At 53.0% G+C, this 19,227-nt stretch overlaps 1 protein-coding gene and 1 long non-coding RNA gene across 4 annotated transcripts in view; one reads left to right on the top strand and one right to left on the bottom strand.

The window, feature by feature from the left end:
* The window catches only part of LINGO1 (leucine rich repeat and Ig domain containing 1), a 216,223-nt gene that overhangs the window by 19,842 nt on the left and 177,154 nt on the right, over window positions 1–19,227 (bottom strand). The gene's annotated exons all lie outside the window — the stretch shown is intronic.
* On the top strand, window positions 581–19,211 carry LOC148774532 (uncharacterized). Its single transcript, XR_016035701.1, has 3 exons — window positions 581–641; window positions 7,253–7,316; window positions 18,905–19,211. It is a non-coding gene; the product is annotated as an uncharacterized LOC148774532 (long non-coding RNA).

The following is a 19,227-nucleotide window of genomic DNA, read 5'->3' as shown; positions in this document are numbered from 1 at the left end:
TCAGGCTGTCCCCCATACCGCTCCCCAAAGGTCCAGGGGATCCTGAGTTGAGGCGCATTCTCTAATAGGCCCAAGGAATGGGACCTCTCCTCATGTGCCCCTACCCCCAGCACCATCTTGCTTCTCTACTGTTCAGCCTCACACACAGCCAGAGAGTTGCACAGACCTGTTCTAGCTAAACAGAGTTTGGGTCCTTCTCAGGCTCACGGCCACACCACAGCTCTGAACAGTCCTGTCTGGAGAAACATCTGCTGTATGCCTAGCTGAAGCCCCTCCTAGCAAGTGAGGACGCTGTGCTGTGCACTCTGCATTCATCCTCCAACAATCCTGGGAGGAGGCGCTGTGGTTCCCCCTGGGACATAAAGAAGGAAACCGAGGCTCAGAGAGGTTCTGTCATTTCCATGCAGTCGAACAGCTAGTAAAGCCCGGAAAGGGAATCTGAATCGCCTTCCGGGGCTCCGAGTAAACCAGCAGGGGGCAGGCTCGGCAGAGGGACCTACAAAAGACGGGAGGGGAAGAGAGGAAGCGACACAGGAGTCGCCTTCCCTTCAACAGCCCAGCAGGCGACTCCCCGGCCCCTCGACTCTGTGCCGCCTGGACCCCCGTCGCGGGCTCCCCAGCTCCCCCATCCCCGGCTGTTTGTGAGTTACCCGCGAGCTCCCGCCTCCCGCGCCGCCTCCTCCCACCAGCCCGACAGGAATAGACGCGCTCTAGCTCCTGCGTAAAGGCTCTGCCAGGCACCCGGCGGGCGCTCAGACCCGCTGCGGGGCGGGGGCGGGGGCGGGGGCTATTCCTGGTGCGGCGACTGACGCAGACACCGCGCGGCCAAGGCTTCTATCCGCCCCCGACTCACCTGCTCCCCGCCTCAGTGATCTCGACGGAGAAATGGGGGAGAGCCCACCGCTCCCGCCCCCACCCTCCAGGTGCTGGCCGAGGAAGTTGGTGTCCTGGGATGAGGTCTTCTGGGGCCCACAATTGTCCCTCTGAACCTTGGAGGCAGCAGGGACGACGAAAGTGCTGTGTATCTCTGAGAAACTGCCCCAGAGTGTTAGTCCTCCACGTGAACAGTATCCAAGCCATTTACTCCTCCGTTTCACTAAAAGAAATGACCCCTCCCAGCACTCCTTAATAATATTTCACCAGTGGAAATGATGGGGAAGGGGAGGCTCTGGGGGGAAGTATTTAGAAAAAGACCTTTTTGAAGGCCTAGCCTGGGCCTGGTGAGAGTACACACCCCTGGCTTTGTCACCAGAATACCCCATAGGGTAGGGGGACTGTCACTGGGAACAGATATCTTTCCACTCCTATCTCGTGGGGTGATCCCCAACACAGTCCTCTTAAGGACTCCAAGACCAGGAAGAATGTGGATTAGAAAGGCCCAGTCCAAGACCCAGAGACCATGCCCTGTAGCTTCAGCTGAACAGTGTTCACCCACACCTCTGAGGGGAGGGTCTTACTGGTCCGCCTGCTTGGCATGCGCTATCCCTGGTTCCCACCTTCACTGCAAGACCAAACTAAGACTGTTTGCTTCTATTCCTGTCTCCTTCTCTGGCTGAAATGCCCTTAGAGGCGTGAGTCCTGTCTCTTCCCTCTCTGTCCTCAGACTAGGAGCTCCCAAGAGCAGGCCTGAGACAGCACATCTTACGGGTGGGCACACAGCAGATCTCAGCTTCGGGGTGAAAACTCGGCAAGTCCTGGTCACGCAGGAATTGATGGCTGGAAGGAGTCAGCCTGCTGATGCCTGAGTGCTCCCAGCAAAGTGGAGAAGCTGGGAATTTGTCAGGGAACTCAGGAGGAGGGGCAGGGCCTCTAACATTTATAGAGCTCCTACTGTGAGCTGTACGTCATCTCACTTCAAGATGGAGATTGCTATCCCCTTTGTACAGATGGAAAAACAGAGGCTCTGGGAGGGCTAGTGACTTGTCTAGGTTTATTCTGTGTAAGAAGCAGAGCTGGGCTTTGAAGCTTTGTGTGTGTGGTGTCAGAGCACAAGCTTTGCTCTCCCCACCCTGGGAAGTTGAGCAGACAGGACCTAGTCCCCCGTGGCACAGGCAGGAATGGGTGGCACACATTGGCCTGCCAGCACGCCTGCATTGAGCTGGTCCTGCCCCCTTGCATCCCAGCAGCTCTCAGGGTTTTACGATGATGATTATTTCTGAAGGCACTTGAAATTAATGACAGCTCTAAAATGGCTGGGACAGTGGAGTCATTGCTGAGACCTCTAATTAGTAAGAAAAACGGAGGAGACCAGGAGCCGAGGAGGCAGGTGGGGGCTGGGCAAGTGGCACAGGGCTTGAAGCAGGGCTGGGGAAGTGGGTTGGAGCCAGCACCTAGCCAGAGGTCCCTGTGGAGCAGGTGGACGCTGTATCCCATTTGAGGCCACAAATTTGATTCTGAGCACTCGTTCATTTGCTGTGTCACCTTGGAGGGAGTCACTGCCCTCTCTGGGTGCACGTCTCCCCAGTTGTGCAATAAGGAGTTGGCCTGGGATGTCTCTAAGTTTTGGGGGTTCTATGGGGAGAGTGGAATGAAGCCATAAGAGGGGGCTCCTCGAAAGAAGACCCTGAGTCCCTGGAAGGCTGAAGCCCAGAAGGTAGGGGGCCCTGTATCCTCCAGGAGCCACCTAGAAAGCCCTGCAAGTCTCTCACAGCCTTCCATGTTGGGGTTGCCGAGGCTGCTGGTGTAATGAAGTCCTGGAGACTCAGGCTGGAGAGAAATGGATCAGGAAGTGGCAGAAAATCCATAGGTCAGAGCCCTGTGCTGGCACAGGTATGGAGGGGGTGAGGGATGGGGTGACACCTGAGGGGGCTGGCAGGAAAGTTCTCTCTAGGAGGTAGGCCTGGGAGCTGGGACCAGGGTTAAGACCTTCCTGATCTCTCTTCAGCCCTTCCCTAAGGGCCAGAAGGGACTCAGGGACTCCAGGGTCCTACCTCGACATGTAACAGAAGGTCTGGCTGAGGTACCTAAAAGGGAAAGGACTGACTCAAGGTCACTTGTCCAGGTGCGCCCTAGCTCTCTGTCCTGCCTGGGGCAGCTGGCATGCAGGGGACTTATTTACACAGTGGCTGGCTCAGTTGGATGAGGAGATGTGCCGGCTGACACGGAGGGACACCCACCATGGGTAGAGGCTGAGGCCAAGACTCCAAGGGCAGGAATGTGAAAAGCCCACCCTTCCTTCCTTGGGGCATCCTCTTATTTATCATTAACAACTTTCTTAGATCCTTAGACCTGAGACCCATTTCCTTGAATCCTTTCACCCACTCCCCTTCCAAGGCAGGGCACTATGTGGCCCCCTCCTTCCAGAAGCCTGCTCTGAGCCCCTCTGTCTCCTTCTCTGAGCTGGCCTTTGTATCCTTGGGCACCTCTCTAAGCCTCAATCCCTCCTCTGTAAGACTGGGCGGATCAGTAGGACCATTTCATGGGCTGGTGTGAGGATCTCATGACAATATGCAGATACCAAAATCTGCAGATGCCCAAGTCCCTTACAGCTGGCCTTCTGAGTCTGTGGATGTGACCTGTGAATACAGAGGACTGCATGTACACCCTGTACTTGCTGCTGGGCCTGGCACTCAGTAGGTGGTTGATAAACTTAGGTACTTTTGATAGTCATTATACATAATGTTATGGCTGCACTTCCTGACCCTGCAGCCCGTCCTCTGTAAAGACAGGGGTCTACCTTCCTCCTGACCCTTCAGGTCATCCTCTGTAAAGACTGGGGTCTACCCTAAGGTCCCTTTCACATTCCCATCAGGAGAAGCCTGGGCCAAGTTCCTTATTCTCTGAGAATCAGGAACACCCTGAAGGCAGAGATTGATCTTGTGTCTCCTCCAGTTTCCTCAGAGAGCCTGAAGCCCAGATTCCAGAGTCTGGGGTGTGCAAATTACACTCAACTGAAATCCATTCATCAGGAAGAAGCCATGGGTTCCTCTGGAGAAGGGGGCCAAGGCATGGAGGGGGGTGGGCATGGATACTCTTGAATCCCCAATTCTCACCTCCCCTCATCTCAGGGGCCTCCATCACCCACGCCTCCTTTGGAAATATTCCAGCATCGGTGACATTCACTTATCTAGAAACAATGTGGGCAGCAGCCTCCAGTAGTTGGAATTGCACTGAGAATTGGGGGAGGCCACAGCCTCCTGGAGAGCCCACGGCAGAAGCCCATGGCAGAGATGAGGTCCTGGGCTGCCCCTCCTCAGTCTGCTGAGCTTGGCGCCTGGCTGCTGCATCCATAATGACTGAGATGCAGGAAATCTGTCTGAGGCCAGTCAGTGAAGGGGCTCGTCAGTCCACCCTGAAGTCCCTCCAGGGGAATAATTCATGTTCCTGACCTTGAAGTTAGCTCTCCTTGAGAACACAGGGAAGCCGTGCACTCCATTAAACACACACACACAAACACACACACGCGATATCCAAATGATTAAATTGAGAACAAAAACAAAAAGCAAATATAAAAAGTAGTTTGTATAAAGGGACACTCCCTGGCTCTTTGGGAATCTAGGCTCCAGGCTTGGCAGAGCGACTTCTCCCAAGAGCCTGGGCTTGGCTGTCCCCGTGGATCATGTCAGGGGGAACTCGAGCTAATGTGTGTAAACAGACAGCACTATTAGCAAATCCATTTATTAAGCACTTGTCTTGAGTTCTGTTGTGCAGGAGACTTGTTTATTAACTTAAGTCAGAACCTGTTATTAACTTAAGCCAAAGGCAGCACGGCTGCTCGCAAGGCGTCCAGCCCCAGAGCCAGGCAGCCTTGAGTTCTGGTCCTTGCTCTGTCTCTAGTCACTGTGTGACCCTGGGCAAGTCACTTCGCTTCTCTGAGCCTCAGCGGCCTGTGATAGGCAGCTGCTAATGTCCCCCAGTGGTCCCTGTAGTCTGGTATTCCCCCGTCCTTGTGCAGTCTCCTCCCCTTGATAGTGGGCCAGACTAACTGACCCACTTCTAGTGAACAGAATATGGCCGAAGGGATGGGATGTCACTTCTGAGATTAGGTTACAGAAAGACTGTGGCTTCCATCTTGGGTACCCTCTCTCCATCACTTGCTTATTCGCTATGACAAAGGCCAGCTGCCATGTTATAGCTGTCCTGCTGAGAACTGTAAATGGAAAGAAGCTGAAGTCTCTAACCTAACACTCCAGGAAGGCCTGAGACTTGCCAGTAGCCACACAAATAAGTTTGAAAGCAAACCCTCCCCAAGTCCAACCTTGAGATGACTGATGCTCTAGCGGACACCCTGACTGTATCCTTGTGAGAGACCTTGAGCCAGAGGTACCCAACTAAGGCTCACCTGGGTTCCTGACCTACAGAAACTGTGAGAAAATAATTTATCTGTTGTTTTAAACCTCTATGTTTTGGAATGATTTGTTATGCAGCAAGGGGAGATAACTAATACATGCTTCATCTGTCAAGTGGGCATCCAAATTCCTTCCTCACAATATGGCTGGGGGCATTGAGATAATGCAGGAAAAGTGCCTGCTGCCAATCAAGGTGAAGAATGACACAGCAACTAGGTGGTTATTAATAAAATTGAGGAGATGCACATTCTATGACCCAACAATCCCCTCCTGGGTATACAGCCTGGAGAAACACTTCCACGGAAGACAAGCACAAGAATGATCCTAAGAGTAGTGTTTGTAATAGCGAAAAATCGGGAATCCCTAAAGGCCCATTACAGGGAGAAGGCATGAACGGAGTGTGGTATATCATGTAGTGGAATACTATGCAGCATTCAAGCTGGACGAGCTAGAGCCACACGTGTCAGTGTGGGTACTCTCACAAACACAATGTTGACGAAAAAATCAAAGATGGTACCATTTATAGAAGGTTTAAAAACAATCCCCAAACCCTGTACCTGATGTACGGATATCTGTATATACTTTTAAAAGCATAAACACACACATAAGAATGGTCAAGTCTGACTCCAGGGGAGTGCTACCTCTAGGGACAAAGGCAGGGGAGGTGCAGAGTTGGCCTGAACCCCATACTGTCCGTTTACCATGAGCACGGTGGTTCTGAGTCACTCATTTAATCCTTTCCACAACCCCATGGGGTCCATTCTACTATTCTTTCATCTTACAGAGGGGAAACTGAGGCACAAGTCTTCAGGGAGATTTTCCTGGAGTCTGGAGGGACACCAGGACTTGGTTCCTCGCTTTGGCACTAAACTGGGGGAGGCCACATCACCTCTCAGGCCTCAGCCTATTCCGTCACACGGGAGAGACTTGCCCTCTGCCTCCCCCTTCCTCGGTGTGGACTGAGATGCTGGGAAAGTCTTGATTAATCAATCCGAAGTATTTGCAGAAGCCCCCATGAACCAAGTCTGGGGCTGGCTGTTCCGTTTCGTTCCGTTCAGTCGCCCAGTCATGTCCGACTCTTTGTGACCCGTGGACTGTAGCCTACCAGGCTTCTCTGTCCATGGGATTCTCCAGGCAAGAATACTAGAGTGGATTACCATTTCCTCTGGGGCTGGCTAGAAGAGACTAAAAACAAGGAGTTGTGGATAAGAGGGGGCTTCCCAGGTGGCACAGTGGTAAAGATTCCACCTGCCATTGCAGGAGATGCAGGTTCGATCCCTGGGTCAGGAAGATTCCCTGGAGTAGGAAATGGCAACCCACTCCAGTATCCTGGCCTGGAACATTCCATAAGCAGAGGCCCCCTAGCAGACCACAGTCCATGGAGTTGCAAAGAGTCGGATGTGACTAAGCACACATGTATGCACATGGACAAAAGGAGGTGTGAATAATATGATTTCATTCAACACAATTCAGTTCAGTTCAATTTTGCACAGACTTCATTCACAGACAGTTGTTGAAGTTAAGGAATATTGCTTGAGCACCTACAATATGCTGGGCCCTATATTAGGTGCTTTCCTAAATTAGCTCATGTAAGCCTCAACCACAACCCAGGAAGGTAGGAACTATCATCCCCATATAATCAAGGGGGTAAGCAACTTCCCCAGGTCACACAGTTGAACTGAGATTGTCAGGATTTGCCTTCCCTCCACCCTTGACCTGCCCTCTGTTTGGTGTTAGGGGCATAGATGGGAAGGGTCCAGGCCTCATTGCCCTCTGGGGATCCCGGCCCAGACAAGGAAGGTCTGGAGGAGTTGGGAGGAGAGAGAGGTGTGTGTGGCTGGAGCAATCAGGACAGGTTTCCTGGAGGAGAGGGAGGGGCAGTTACTTCAATGGGCTCATTAATGATGAAGCAGGTGAAGGCATTCGTCCATCATTCTCCCACTCATATCCTGTTAATGCTACAGCTTTCTCTGCGCACCAGAGCCCATGATCTCCTGCACAAGACAGCACAGCGCCATCTAGACTGAGGTGAGGACGCATGCGGTGTCGTGCACACACAGAGCAGGGGCTAGGGAGGCGGGATAGATAACTAGGAGGTGGTGACAGCTGAGCTGAAATCCAAAGAGTGTGTAAGGGGTCAACCAGCAGACAGAAGGTGGGGGATGGGACTCCAACAGCGAACACCAGGGGCAAAGGCAGGGCCCTGGGACGGTGGGGAGAGACAGCTGACCCCATGGAAGCCAGCAATGACCAAGGCGGTTCCAGCTCAGCTGAGAAGGGCTGGGGAGCTGAGGCCGCCACCATCTCTCTCCCAGGTAGGGAGAGTGTCCACGTGCTGGGTTCTCTAACCAGCTGGGTCCCCACGCCAGCTCAGCCCTATTGGGCAGGCAGGGCCCCTCTCCAGAGGGATTAAGAGCAGGCGAGTTCGAACCATAACTGCGCATGTAATTATGTGCAAAAATGAAGGAGAGCGTCTTAATAATTGATGGTGGGAGAGAGTAAATATCAGCAGAGGAACCCGGCTGTATCGCCGCCCCGTCCCGTCTGGCTGGGACCCAGGGCAGCGCCTGGCCGCTAATATGCCCATAAATTATTGAAGTTATAAAGAAGAAAGCAGGTGTCATGTCGCACCCATAAACAGCTTGTTAGCTAAGACTAACGAAGGGGCAGCCTGCCGCTTGGCATTGTGTGAGCTCCCCCCACGGCCTCCCTGATTGCAGAGGGAAGATGGATGAGGGTGGGTGTGGAGAGAGAGGTGGAAAGACCGGCTGCCCCCTCCCTGCCCCCATCCAGCATCCTGACCCACAGTGGAGTCAGGTGGTCCTGGGAAAGAGAGGAGGCCCACAGACGTAAAGAGCCCCCAGACGGGCTGTGAACTCCCCTCACTGCAATGTACAAGCAGAGGCTGGACCAGACGTCCAGAGGACACAGAGGAGCCAGAAGAACTCTGAGGTCCTGCCAGTCTGATGCACTGAGGCTGACTGGGGTTACAGGGAAGAACCGGATGCTGGGGCCAGACACGCAGGGTGCACATCACAGAAGAGTCACCTGCCGGCTGTGTGACCTTGGGCAAGTCACCCACCCTCTCTGAGCCACTCATTCACGCTCCCTGGGTCTAGCCATGCCTATCTTGGAAGATTGTGGGGAGGATCCTAGGAGCATATGCACGTGATACTCGGTGCACATAGGACCTTGTGCATAGGACGCCCCCTCTACCTCCCTCATCCACCCCCACCCTCATAGGGGCTTCTAATTAGATCAGACCTAATGAGGCTTCCCTCTGCCAGGCTCTGTTTATGCTTCATTTAAGGCCTGCAGGACATTAGGAGGAAGAGAGAGACAGCTGAGGAGGGGAAAGGAGTCCAGCTGCCAGGGCTCGGCCACCCCAGGCTCCACCACACACAGGGCACCCCCACCCCAGGGAAAGAGGAAGAAGATGGGGGATACTCCAGGGCCAGAGAGAGAGAGAGAGACCTCGGGGGGAGTGGGAGGGTAGGAGGAAGATTGAGAAGGCAAGCATTTTGGCTCCTGGATGACAAAGAGCTTGCATCTCACTGTCTCTCAGGCTGGGAGGTCTGTGGTCTCTAGAAGGCTTCCCTCCAGGGGTGCAGCCATCAGCCTGAATGGGGCACTTGGGTGCCCATGTTGTGGTCAGTTCCGCTAAGGGCCACACAAGACAGGAGGGCCTCCTTCCTGGGTCTAGGGAGCGTGCCCAGGAGAGGCAGCCAGATCCCCCTCCATAACCTGCCTGAGACCACACAGGGAGCTAAGAGCAGGCCTGACACCTGGACTTGGCATCCGGCAGCAGAAACACCCCCAGGAGAACATTCCTTCTGTCAGTGGTTTCCTTCTTCCGGAGGAAAGAAAGGAATCCTGAGAGTTTCTGTCAGTTATGCTTTGGGCTAGGCCTCTCCTCCAGGGGTCCCCTCTGCACCCCTTATCTTACCCGGTGCAGGACTGCTCTGTCCCACCATGGCCTGCTTTGCAGATGCACAGAGAGGCATCGTCACTGCCCAAGGTCACACAGCAAGTCAATGCTGACGCCTAGAGCCAGGCCCTCCTGCCTCCTCCCACACCTGCTGGGCTCAGCCCTGGAGGAAGTGGGAGGCTTGCACTGTTACACTGGGTGCTGGGCACTGTGTTATGACTGTTGGGATGCAAACACTCCAACAGCCATTGCGATGTGGGGTTCCCAGGATCACTCCTCCTGCCTGAGGACTCCCAGCCCCAGGCTCCTCCTTATCTACCTACCACCTGCCCAGTGGGATGACAGCCAGTTGGCCTGGACAGAGCGGAATGGAAGCATTTTGGAGGGACGGCTCTTGGGGCTGGGTGGTCACTCAGAACCTAAGGACTCCTCCCCCTACCCCTGCCCGGAGGGGGAACATCTTTTGCCCAGGAACACGAAAGTCAGATGTGGGGGAGCTGGAACATGTCTATCTGGTTTCAAAGTCTGCACCAAACTAAATAGGCAGAGCATATAGAAGGTGCATAGAGTGGTTACGGCTGGTGTGCACTTTTGTAGGGGGGTGGGATGATCAGGTCAGCCCCTCATGGCTCCTGGAGATCCGCACTGGCCCCTCCTTGACCGCTAGAGGGTCTGTCGCTCTATCTCCGTCTCTCCCTCTATCTCTCTGGCTTACTCTCCTTCTCTCAAAGGGTCAGGGAGAGAAAGGCAGGCCAGACTCCTGGGCCAGTGACAGGTGGACCTGACCATGCCCCCGGATGGTGTTGGGAGCTCAGGAGTGGAGAGTAGGGAGGTTGCCTGTTCTGGATCGGTGGGGAGAATAGGGCTGTCCAGGGGATCAGGGGAAACACAGGGCCCTGGGGGTAGGACTGGGGGCTGGGCAACCCTTGAAGGTGAGAAGGACCCTCTCTCCTCCCTTAGCTAGGTCAGACCTTGATAAGGACTGCTGGACCATCAGCAATAGTCCGGTTACAGGGAGGGGAAGTGAGGCTCGTTGGGGGAGGTTGGAGGGTGGACACACAGGGAGGACAGGAGCCTCGGGTCCATGGCACCTCCTCAGGTCTCTCCTGGTGACGTGAGCTGCACCCCCTTTCCTGCCATTCTTGAGTGTGCTGCCACCAGTCATAGCACTGACATCAGGGGGGCTGGGCCCATGGGAGGACGCACCCCAAGCTCCATGGTTGAGTGTTTCCACCCCGAGAGAAGCCACAGCTCTGGCCCAGAGGCAGCTAGGACCAGAGGAAGATCACAGGTAGGGATGTGAGAAGCCCAGGCTTCCTTTCTGAGAGTCTAGACCACCCCCGGCAAGACCCCTGGGCCTTTTGCCCTCTTATCTCCTCTCCCTCTAGTATGAGATTGGGCAAGGGATGATATATCTGCAAACAGGGATATGGGTGAGTGTGATGAGTGGGATAAGCTTCTGGAACAAGGAGCCCTCTGGGCAGAGCACTTAGGCAAGTCTCTTTACCTGCTCCAAAGTATCATGAGGATTAAATGACATAACCCATTCAGAGCCCCGGAATAGGACCCAGTGCCATGATCAGCCTTCAAGAGAGTGCACCGTTGAGATCATGAGTCTAGTTGGTGCGGCACTGTCTGCTCTGTGTGTGTATCCAGTTTTTTGTGCTATGGTTTTATCATCATTATTATTACAACAGTGTTGTATTGCAAATCTGTTCTGTTTGTATTACTGTTGAATGTGATGTGTCATTTCACTTATGTATGTCAGGGTTAAGTGACCTGAACAGGACTTTTCTGCATCTCCCCATTTTCAAAGCCCCGTCAGTCTACAGATGGAAACCCCAAGTCCCCATTCAGGGTTTCCAGCTGTGCTGCAGAGGAGCAGAAATCGTAGTCTACACCTAGATCATGCCCACCCTCTCAATCCCCTCTCTGCCCATGTTGTCCTAGAAGCCCACCTCCCACAACTGGCTGACCAGAGCCTGAAGGGTGGGTGAGTGAGGGGCACACCCTGTTTCCAGGAGTTCCAAAGTCAGACCTGAGTATCTATCTGCCCCTTCCGGGCCTGCTACCTAATATGGCGTTTCTATAACCAGGGAAATGAGGGTGGCACTGATAGAAGTATGAATGACACCAGGAGAGCAAGAAAGAACCTAGCACATGTGCCCTCTCACAGGAAATGGGCCCCAAAGCAGGGCTGAGGCCTGGCTGACTTCTCACTGGTCACTCCTGAAGCTAAGGACACAGTGCTGGATGGTACCCTCAATTCCTTCAGCAACATGTACAGAGGGCACTACTGTGCCCATTTCACAGATGAGGAAACTGAGGCTCAGAAACAGGAAGTGACTTGTCCTAGTCAGTGGAGCCAGGAATAGCAGCTGGGTCTGGCCCTGCTGACAGTCACAGTGGTTTGGGAATGGAAGGAGGACACTCCAGTTGGAATCTTTTCCAAGGAGTAAATGATGTGGCTCAGGCGGCAGCCTGAGGTGGAGACATCTAGAAGGCCCCAGACAAAGGGGGGCCCCCACACTGAACCAAAGCATGGGCTCATACACTCAGATGCAGTGTGCTCACACCACCTGCTGGGGTGTGAAAACCAGCCATAAATACCTGCATTGTCGTGGTGCTCATCAGGCAAGTGGGAAGAGAGGCCTGGTGTGCCCTAAGGAAATTTCCCAGTGACTCACAGACTTGTGGACCCCCCTCCTGGCACACCCAGACACTCCTTGCATAAGCACACCCCCTGACACCGGCTTGTCGGGGAGCCTCCTTCCTCCCCCCACCACTGCCCAACCGAGGGGTCCACAGTAGGGTGAGCAGAGGGCTGACCCCAGGCCTGCTCTGTCTCACTGCCTCTCTCCCCAGAGGCAGCCCAAGCAGCAGGTGGAGGTGGCGCTCATCACCACTCATCCCTCCAGAGCCCAGCCCTCTCTCCCCACCCTTGAACTTGGCAGGGACAGCTCCACAGTTAGTTAACATGCTGGAGGAGTGTGTTGGGGTGGAGGGGTACCTGCACAGCTCATGGCTAAAGATAAATGCCAGCGAGTGTCTGAAGTGTGGGAAGCGCCGTGAACAATTTCAGGCCCTCCCATCCCCCGGCAGGTTGGTCCCTCCAGCTGCCTCCCTGGCTTTGCCCACACCTGCTCTCACTACACAGCTTCCCGGTCCCCCTAGAGAGCAGGCTCCAGAACCACTTTAGAAAGGCCAGCAGCCCTCCCTTAGCCATCAATTAGCTCTGGGAAATGGAGAGTGAAGAGAATAGTTCAACATCTTGCTGCTAAATCTCCCCTCGTGCCGGACATTAGCCTGTCCTCCTCAGTGGGTCCCAGGAGCGCAGGATCCCAAAGGCCCCCCAGACACTTCCTCTTCTGCAGGAGCCAGGAGGCCCCAGAAGAGCCTCAGCATGGCTGGTACTCCCATGAGAGTCCGGTGAACGCACGAGTGCCGGAGCAAGCCTCAGTTTCCCCATCTACAGATTGGGATGGTACTGCCAAGCCTGCCTGCTTCATGGAAGGGACAGTGACACAAGAAGGGCCTTGGGGGTGTGACAGGGGCAGACACCCACCTCCTGGAGAGCAAATACACCTACTCCCCCCGTAGTCAGTTAAGGCACAGCTGGTTCCTGTCTCTGCTTTAGCTACACGTCAGGGAAGCGTGTGTGAACCAGGGACCCCACCCAAACACATGGCCCCCACTGCTACTCCAGCACATGCCAGTGTGCTGGCGGACCCAGGTGTGTACACAAAGGCATGCCCCCACCTACACCCCTGGCATACATGCTGGCAAACTCTGGTTCTGTCCCCATAAGGAGTCCTGCTTCCCAGTGCCCTGCTGTCATGGCAACCAAGAGAGCTGGGGGTGGGGTGGAGGGGGGGGAGCAGACTGGGCTGCAACTCACAATCCATTGAGAGGTCAAGGACTCCTTCCCGCCTCTCACCTCTCTCTCGGTGCTCCCATACAGGTCACACAGCTCTGAGCACGTGGAGCCCAGGCAGGAACCTACAGTTTCCCCCACACCCCGGTGGACCAGAGCAGTGCCCAGCGGGCCGTGTCTCCTGGAAACAGACCAGTAAAACCCACATTCAGGGCAGGGTCTGAGGGTCAGCCCCTGGCCCAGATATCTCCCCATGCCGAGCCTGCCATGACCCTTCTCCATCTCCATCCCCACCGCCTGCGGTTCCAGCATCAGGTGTCCTCCCTGGAGTCTCTGACTCAGGAGCACCCCAGGAAGGGAAGGGACTTTGACAGTCACAAGAGATGGGGCTGGGATTGGCGGGTAGCCAGGTACGGTGTGCTTCTCTAAATGAGGCCCAAAGAGAGGCAGGTCCCACCACAGACAGTGGAGAAAAATAGAAATGCCTAATACTTCCTGAGCGTTTACTCTGTGCCAGGTACCATGGCCCTCCTGTAATCTAGGCATTCACTTATTTCCTACTCTCAACAGCTCCGTGAGGAAGGTGTTCCGAGAGTGTCTTACAGATGAGGACACAGAGGCACAGAGAAGCACAGTAATTTACCCAAGGTCGTAGGGAAGGAAGTTGCACCCGGGCACATACAAGCATAGAGTGTGAAGATTGGGGAAGGCTCTCAGCTGGTTGGGTGTGTGGTGGGGAACCTAGAATTCATTTGTCAACTGCCTATTTTACAGGTACAAATGCTGAAGCTGGGAGGAAGGTTTATCTTGTAGCCTCCCTGGTGGGAGTCTGGGGGCAGGTGGGTGCCTGGCTGAGAATCAAGGCCCCTGGAGCTTCCCAGACCAGGCCTCTGCTATGCCCCCTGTGCTCTCTTGCCCCCCTTCTGTGGGAGAGGAGCTGAAAGGGTCCCAGTTTGTCTGCCAGGGCACAAGCCAGTGGAGAGGCAGGCCCAGCTCATGAGAGGGTCTGACACAAGATGAGTAGTGATCAGAGCAGGAAGGGAGGAGAGGAGGACCCCAGGGAAGGGAGGAAATCCCAGGGGTCTCCCTGGAGGAGGCAGTCTTTCAGGAGCGGTAGGATCCTGACCTTCAGAGAATGGGACGGACATTCTAGGAGGAAGGAACAGTAGGTGCAAAGATGTGAAGATTGGACAGGGTATACACAAAGCCCATGGAGTAGCCACAACTGCCCAGAATGGGGTCAGAGTCAGAATATGGTCAGAAGCTGAGTAGGAGCCTGGGAATTCTTCTCCAAGTCCTCCCTCCTCAGCACTGAGGGCAATGTTTAACTCGTTGATGAGATGTGTCCTTTTCTAAAAGGCCAAGGGGCCCAAGGGGCTCCCTGAAATTGAGCAGGAAGACTCAAAAAAAAAAAAAATTCCAGTGTTAAAGATCAGAGACGGCTTCTTCCACTAGAGCCTGTGCTGGGGCGATGACAGCCTCGCTGAAGGGTGTTCCAGGCAGCCTGAGACAGGCACTGGCCAAGCCTCGGTCTCTTCTCTGCTACCATGCCCCAAGCCCTCTCTCCTCTGTCTGTTTTGCCTACCACTCCCTTCCATCCCCCCTCCCTTCTTTCCTTGTGTCTTTCTGTCATTGTTCCTTTATTTTATTTTCAGCCCTCAGCACTTTTCCTGAAAAAGAACAGCTGGGATGCTGGAGTCACAGAGGAAATATTTTTTTGACTACTTTGCAGATTCCCCTTCTCTATGAAAACTGACGCCACCATTGCTAACTGACAGGTGGACGCTGAGATATTTATTTCCTTGCCTCCTTCTTTCCTCTCCCTCTCTGGGCTCTGTTCTGGGGTATCTGGGAAAGACAGGGCAGTCACACAGCAGTGAGGAGAAGGGTAGTAAGGAGTAGAACTTTGGCATCAGGTGGGCAACTGGGGCCCTCAGTAGCATCATTAAGCCCATTTTACAGATGAGGAGATTGAGCCCCAGGACCACACAGATACAACAGTAATTACAGTACTAACACTAAACACAGAGTTGGCATGTAAGGAGCACTTGCTGCATGCCAGGTACTGCGGTAGACCCTTCACATGCAATGAACCAATGAGGCAGATACATTACTGAGCCCATTTTACAGAGGGGAAAACTGAGGCTTGCAGGGAAGTCACTAGCCCAAGGCCACAGAGCTGGACCAGTAGGGTGGAATATCTCCCCATACAACCATGCCCATGTTCATTCTGCCAGCTGCGACCCCCCACTGCCCTCCAGATGGCTGGTAATGGGAGAATCAAGATTTGAAACCACACTCGTCTATGTTCTCATTCCAAAGCTGGACTCTACTCCATGCTGATTGCTGTTGCCAAGAAAACATTAGACAGCAGTTCTAATCAGAGGATGACCTGGCCTGATCCTAACCCCAACTTGATTCCTGAGGTTAAGGGGTACAGACCTCCAGACCAACCCTGACTCAGCCCTGACCTGCCCTTTCTGGACCTCAGAGACCCTGCTAAGCGGGGAGACTGGACAGGCTGAGCCCTGGGTAGCAACACAGGAACTGGGGCCGAGGACCCCAGGACCATGCTGGGCAATGCATGCCTCCTTCCCAAGGGTCCTTTTCCTCATCCACTTCTCCAGGGCTGGAGAACACAGGCAGGCCCCTGCTCCTCTGGGATTCTAATCTGTTCTCTGTGGCCAAAAGACTCAAGGAAGAGACAACGGAACCCTGGCCTGGGCCTCAAACCTGGTGGTACACACCCCATCAGCCATCAGAAATCTTACACACTCACAACCTGGGGCACCCCTGTAAGGCCAGGAGGCCTTCAGCTCTGCATGTGTTATTGTGGGTCCTGATCTATGTACCCTCAAGTCCAAACTTAGTGACAGTGCCTTTAAGACACATCCAAGGAATGACGATCAGTCCTGCAAGCTAAGAAAGGCTGTTTGGATCAGAGCTGGCAGTAATATAGGATAGCAGCCTGTGTTATCTGCAAACCCGCAGCCCTCCTTGGCCGTCCAACATAAATGTGTTTAAATAGCAACACAGATGTACATGTCAATGGGAATGTTCTAAGCTAACGTGTGGCTGGTGTAAATGTTCATGACTTCAAAGTAAACATGATCGGTGGCGATGCTGTGTTCAATGTACACATCCAGTCTTTGGTAAGAGAGAGGGCTTCGTGAAAAACAATGTTTAGCTGATGTGAGACGCACGTGCGGGACCAATGGTAATGCTTGTGTTCACACAGATGGAAGGTTAAGGCAGATGGGCTGACTGTCAGATGGAAATCATGGGAAGAAAGGATGGTACAGTGATAGCAAAGCCCAAGGGGCACGATGTGGAAAGGAGAGAAGGATTCCAAGTGGGGCCGAGGCTGCAGAGAGAGGCTGGGGGCAGTGGACTGTAGCTCTGGGGTCAGGGTGGAGAGCCTGCTCAGCTGGGGTGCAGATGTGGCTGGGGAAGGTCTCCAGTGGGAAACAGAAGCCAAGGGAGCCAGAGTGCACTGAGGGGACCTTGGAATCCTGGGTGCCCAGGTGGACCCTGGACCCGTCCCACAGACTGCCCCTCAGAGAAGAGCAATTCCCAAGACTGCTCATGACGGGGCAAGTGAGGCCCTACTACAGGGAGAGTGGGATGATAAAAGGTAGGGCATCCTTCCACCACCACCACCCCAACTCTATCATCCCAAGGGGTCAATGACAGAAAAATAAAACTAGAATGTCAAGAAGTCTTGGTCCCAGCCCTAGTCAACCACCAGGTAACACTGGTTAATGGACCTAAGATCCCAAGCCTCAGTTTTCTCATATGAAAAATGGAGGTTGACAATTTATTTAAAATATCCAAAACAGGCAAATCTATGAAGCCAGAAATTTGGTTAGTTATTGGTGAGAGATGGGGGTGTCAGGGGGAGGCAATGGATTTGTGGTCTCTTTGGGGGGGCCAAAGATGTTCTAAATTTAGTTTGTGGTGATAGTTGCCCAACTGTATGAAATACTAAAAGATATTTAATTGTATACTTTAAATGGGTGAATTTTATAATATATGAATTAGGTCTCCATGGTGGCACAGTAGTAAAGAATACACCTACCAATACAGGAGATGCAAGAGACATGGGTTCAATCCCTGGGTCAGGAAGATCCCCTGGAGAAGGAAACAGCAACCCAGTCCAGTATTTTTGCCTGGAAAAATCTTATGGACAGCAGAGCCTGGTGGGCTACAGTCCATGGGGTGGCAAAGAGTCGAACATGACTGAACACACACACACACACACTAAGATAGTTTAAAATTGATTGCGTAAATAAATAAATGGATAAATTATTTCTAAAAACAATGTTATGCATTGAAGATATTTTGTAATAAATATACTAAAGAAAAAGAAAAACAGTGGCAAGTGTGATAATACCACCTGTGTGGTTCCCACATGAGATAGGATGTAAAAGGGCTTTGTCAGCTGTAAAGTGATGCGCAATGTGAGGTGAAGGAGTCCTGGTCCCTGGGGCTTTGCTGTTGATTGACAAGCACCAGGGAGGCCAGTTTAAAGTCTCCATGCTGTGTAAGCACGTGAACAGCATGTACATGCACGTATGTTTGTATGTCTTTAAGACCTGAGGTTCTCTGAGACTCTGCCACAGAGTTTTTAAGTGAGGGGGAAGAGAAAGAAGTGAAATTTCAGGATAATCTTAAAAGTGGAAGAAAAAAAAATTATTACATGTCAAAAGGAGTGGAGAGGCTGAAATGGCTCCCAGGTGGGACACAGAATAAAACAGTCTTTGCTTTTATTTTTTGATTGTCTCCACGTGGGGAAGACAGGCAGAGGGTTGTCATAGCAACCCTGGGCATCCGGCAGAGGGCGGCCTGGACTCCACAGGTTTGTCTGGGTTGAACAGGGTGAGTCAGCTCAGCAGATCCCTGGAGGATGGGGCTGGGTCCAGCCCTGTACCTGTGTCCTGGAGGCCACCAGTTCCTCCTCTTCTGGGGGCCAGCACAATGGGAAAGGGATAGTTAGGAGTTGCCTCATGGTGGGCCAGTCCAGGTTGAGCCTGGGAGCTGAATCTGAAGGTGGAGAAGTCTCAGGATGGGCATGGGATGAGATGGGTGGCTGAAGGCTTGCCAGGGCAGTAAGGGAATCTTATGTGGTAGTTACAGAGGGGAGAGCCCATGCATGGCCAACAGATGATTGAACAAGGATTGGAATAAGTGTTGGAGGGTCCACCCTGGGTGCTGGAATGGACAGGGCATGGTGTGGAAGCTGGCGGCTCTCCCAACCACCCCTGAGCCTGTGTTAATGGAGAAGTTATCATTTTAGAGGCTAGGTCTAGAGTGAATTTGGCTCCAAAGGTAAGGGTCAGACAAGAGAGAAATGGGGAGAAGAAAAATCCTGATTGGAGGGACTTCCCTGGAGGTCCAGTGGATAAGACTCTGAACTCCTAATGCAGGGGGCCTGGGTTCGATCCCTGGTTGGAGAACTAGATCCCACATATAGCAACTGAGACCCCCCAGTGCAGTTAGATAAATTTTTTTCATTAAAAATTAAAAAAAAAATCCTGATTGGAAAAAGAAAGTAGCTATGGAAGATTCATGCATCTGGGTACATACAGAGGCCACTTTGAATGGAAATTTGGATTGGGGGAAAGAAAGAGTCCTACATTTGTGAAAAATAGCTGGGAGTTCACTGCCCCTTTCACTGTGTACTCCTAACCTGACATTCAAGAAATACTTTTTTGAATAGATGGATGAATGGCAGAGGTCTGACTGAATGGTGCTCAGAGCACTACATGCAAGCTCTGAGGAGGCAGCTGACACCTACTCTCTGATCATTTGCAGGCTGGTATTGAAAGTTAAGCAGCAGAAGAAACCAAGCTGACCTAAAAATGCAAATGAGGAGGTTGCTAGCCTAGGAAACCAAAGGAATCTGAGCATCACGTGGCCTGGGGCACACCCAGAGCATCTGGCAACCTAAACTGGGAAAAAGTGGTCACAGTTCCTTCTTAACGCCAAATGATAAAAGCCCACATTTGTATCAAGCGGTGATTGATAACAGTCCATTCCTACCAAGAAAATACTACATTGTGCCAGGTGTTTAGGCTTCTTTAGGTCCTGCTTGGACTTAATAAACCACGATTCTGATACACGTGCCAACTCACAGT

This window comes from Moschus berezovskii, chromosome 21 (assembly GCF_049115385.1).
Source record: "Moschus berezovskii isolate FMDL1 chromosome 21, NW_MosBer_1.0, whole genome shotgun sequence".
NCBI classification, from domain to species: domain Eukaryota; kingdom Metazoa; phylum Chordata; class Mammalia; order Artiodactyla; family Moschidae; genus Moschus; species Moschus berezovskii.
The sequence above is the reverse complement of the archived record's forward strand: the minus strand, read 5'-3'. Positions and strand labels throughout refer to the sequence as shown.